The sequence below is a fragment of the Amblyomma americanum genome, chromosome 9 (genome assembly GCF_052857255.1).
Source record: "Amblyomma americanum isolate KBUSLIRL-KWMA chromosome 9, ASM5285725v1, whole genome shotgun sequence".
In the NCBI taxonomy this organism is placed as follows: domain Eukaryota; kingdom Metazoa; phylum Arthropoda; class Arachnida; order Ixodida; family Ixodidae; genus Amblyomma; species Amblyomma americanum.
In genome coordinates, this window is record NC_135505.1 from 13,910,752 (window position 1) to 13,914,334 (window position 3,583).

The 3,583-nt window shown below is 39.3% G+C and overlaps 1 long non-coding RNA gene across 1 annotated transcript; it reads right to left on the bottom strand.

The window, feature by feature from the left end:
* Window positions 1–263: 263 nt before the first annotated feature.
* LOC144105083 (uncharacterized) lies at window positions 264–3,215 on the bottom strand. The gene is made up of 3 exons (XR_013308700.1): window positions 3,196–3,215; window positions 2,669–2,834; window positions 264–341 (listed from the first exon to the last, which is right to left on the bottom strand). It is a non-coding gene; the product is annotated as an uncharacterized LOC144105083 (long non-coding RNA).
* Window positions 3,216–3,583: the final 368 nt, after the last annotated feature.

Below are 3,583 nucleotides of genomic sequence, written 5' to 3' on the forward strand. Positions count from 1 at the left end.
GTTGCGTGTAGTAATTTAAGAATATCTAAATATGAAACGTTTGCACAACACACTGATTTTCATCAGTATAGCATTGCCTGAGAACCAAAAGCCAAGCAGCTTGATATGAATGAACACTTTATTAAATCGAAAGTCACATCAGCAGTCTTCTATAGCTCTAAAACTATTTCTGAGCCCAACTTAATAAAATGTTATACAACACAAGCAACAGAAACAAAAATCTAAAAGTCATAGTCTTCAAAGCCGTTACGAGTGCATCCACTCTTGATGACAGGCAGTGCTGCTTCCCGCCATTCTTTTGCACCTTGGTTCCTCTTGCAGGATTAATACCTGCAATAGCCCTGAAAAAAGAGCCACGAGCTATCACTAACGACCAGGCACAAAAACTTAATTTTTATAGTTGAAAGACAAAAATATATTCGTTCAACACTTGCACAACCACTCTGACAAGGGCGGATGTGTTAAAAAAATCAGGTCTCATATATGATCCGCTACGTTCTGAGGGGTAAAAGCGAAGTAAAAAAAGCACTAATATCTTACCTGTTCCTTCCCAGAAATAAAACTCTAGCTTTGTGAGGCGTCACTTTGCTGCTCAAACCTTCTTTTCAAGCTCCTCATAGCGATAAAGCAGCAAGATTAGTTTTATCAAAAACTGTACATCAGCATAACTCATAGGTACTGTTAGGCGGAACGAGCATACGATGCTTCTACAATGTCATTGTTTACGAGGCATGTGTTGGAGTTTCCGGTCATACAGGTACCATTGGAAACAGAAGTATCTAGGATGCTAGTGAAGTCATATAAGCGCCTTGCTTCTCAGTGATCACCTCATTTTACTACCACATATTAAATGACTTAAGATTGAATTTCATCTCCACAAGTGAGGTTTTGATCCAGTAGGTAATGATAAAAGTGTCGGACTCGTTCGTAGCTTATGCGCCCTAGGAACTCGTAGCCACTACAGTACATGTGGCCCTATGAATGAGGAGGATTGAACGGATAAAACAAGAAGAAACGTGCTTTAATAAAACGTTAGGTCTCTTTTGCCTACCTTGCTACAACGGTTTGCCATGTCAGGACGCACCCCTCTCTCTCTCAAAAAAAAAAAAACAGCCTGAAATCCGTACCCCGATTCCATTACCTTAAGTGTGTGTGTGTGTGTGAGATGCGGCAGAAAAAGAGCGGGAGAGACATTTTTTTCCTTCCGATTGATATTTTATATACAGGGTGATTTTTGTCACTTTTGAAGATATTTGTTTTAAATACTTAGCTAAGTCAGTGTGGTCTTCTGAGCTGGACTGTACAGCAAGGCAGACATTAGGTACCTCAAATGTATCTGTAGTTACATAATTAACTTTGACTGACTTTTCTATTTTTCATCTCAGAAGCAAGGTAGGTTATGTTGCAAAATTGATGGTCGTCAACTTTGAATATGAGCTGTTTTTAAATACGCCTAAATGGCAGTATCATTCCAGACATCGACCAACAAAAATACACATATGAAAGCTCGTTGAGTCAGCTTTCCACCATTGCATATTCATAGAAAAATCGCTTCTCGCACTTCGAACGCATGCAGCAAGTATAGGCGCAGTTAGTGTATTTTTATGATGTATAAGTTAACTAGATTTCGGCGGGAATACGATGCGCAGTTATGGCATTGTATAGTTAGGTAAAGTAGGCCAGCCAATTGAACAAGCTTTCCTTCGATACTTCGAAATACATTGCCGAGTAACAATATTTAAAAATAAGCCTAACCTTCAATGTTGACAGATAAATTTTGCAATACAACCTTCCCTTTAAAGCAGAAATAGTAGAACTTGTTAGCTAATTTAAGCTGATTAATCGTCTAATTATTCATCCTTATGAGGTACATAATGTCCACTTTGCAGTACAATCCAGCTTAATAGAAAGAACCGGCGCATTTCTCACACTTTTTAAAATAGAAGGCTGCAAAGGTTAAAAAAAATTAACGTTTATAATACAGTTGAGTGCTTGTCACTTGCTTTGTTTCTGGTGTTGCGCTTTATTATAACAAAACAAACCAAATACCTGATATCAGACCTTCACTTTTACTAGAATGCATCCTTGTCTGTATGCTCTTGCATTAGCCTCCCAGCAGAACTAATAGACAGCACACAGGCGTGATCGCAAGCTGCTGCTGTACTGTTAACTATAGAGATAAAAGGTTTCTTTATGACGTCTCGCTGTTTGACACATATTTTCAAAAATGAGACTGGATAATGAGGGCATGTTATTACGCCAGTCAATGGTAAATCAATTATTAATTTCTTGTACTACAATGTTGCTAAAACTCCCTACCTTAAAGCAAATTTTCTTCGCTGCTGCTCCTAAACTACAGCATACTACCAAATATCTTTAGCGTTATTGCGTCCCAGTGCTAGTTCAATGCCAAACTGAAGAAATGCCAACTTTCACCTGTATAAGCAAACTTCATTGACAGTATGATATTCTCGATGAACACGCACACTGTTCAAAAAGCTTTTCAGTTGAAGTGCATTTTCTTCGCGTACACTCAGTTTAGCAGCGTAGTAACCGCTTTTCTAAATAAGGGTTTGGAAGATTGGCAGACTGCAGTATGCATTTGCACAGGGCGTGCTGTGACGTCAGGCAAGTGTACAAGTGAGTGAACATTGGCTTCAGTTCTTACCTCTGTGTGAATTCCAAGCACAGGCTCGTCTCCTTCTGGTACTGGATGTTAAAAGCAAAATGGGCAAAGAACAGCAGCTTGAAGGCCTCGTCTGGCTTCGATGCATGAAGCACTGGATGGGTGTCCACGCAGATTGTGTATGAATTAGCAGTGAGAAAAGTCCATCCTGGAAAAGAGTTGGAAGGAAGAATTATTATTCGCTTTGTCCTTCTGTTTTCATTATATCTTTCAGTTACACGTAAAGTCTCTTTACTCAGAGGGGTGGGTCCATCACCATTAGGTTTAGGAGGATAAGTGAAAAACGAGGAAGGGATAACGACGAAGATTGCATTGGCCTATACATGATAGGCACATCGAGCCAGCAATACTCATTAAGCATTTCAATCAGCGGGAAGTGTCTTTTAATAAATTGCATACATTTGTCTAATATAATAAAGATTTGCATTTCGGACAAGGTAGCACCATTTAGTGCATTTTTCAGCAATTTTTTTATGAACTGCCTCTTTAGTCAGTCATCAGTATCTTACCTTTCGCGCAGATGAAAGGAGAGCTTGGCAGATCCCCCAAGTCATCGTCGTTGGCCGTCTCCTTATATGAAAAATCCAATTCACATGTGCATTAGCGTTAGGATCAGTCAATGGCATGTAATAAAAGAAAAATGTCGCCTTAAGTCCTCAACACAGACGCCATTTCACTTAATATGAGTTACCATTGCGTCGCACGCTAAAACACACCGCAGCAAGTCTGCTGGCTTTGAGGATAAATTTTTGTTTATGGGCAAGGTTGACATAAAACTTCCAGATTTTTCTGTTATCTCAGTACAAATGTTAGAGACGTGGGTAAAACAATCACTTCACTACTGTTATAAAAGGCAGTGCTGACTTGGTTATTGGGAGGAATAAATTAATGGGACAC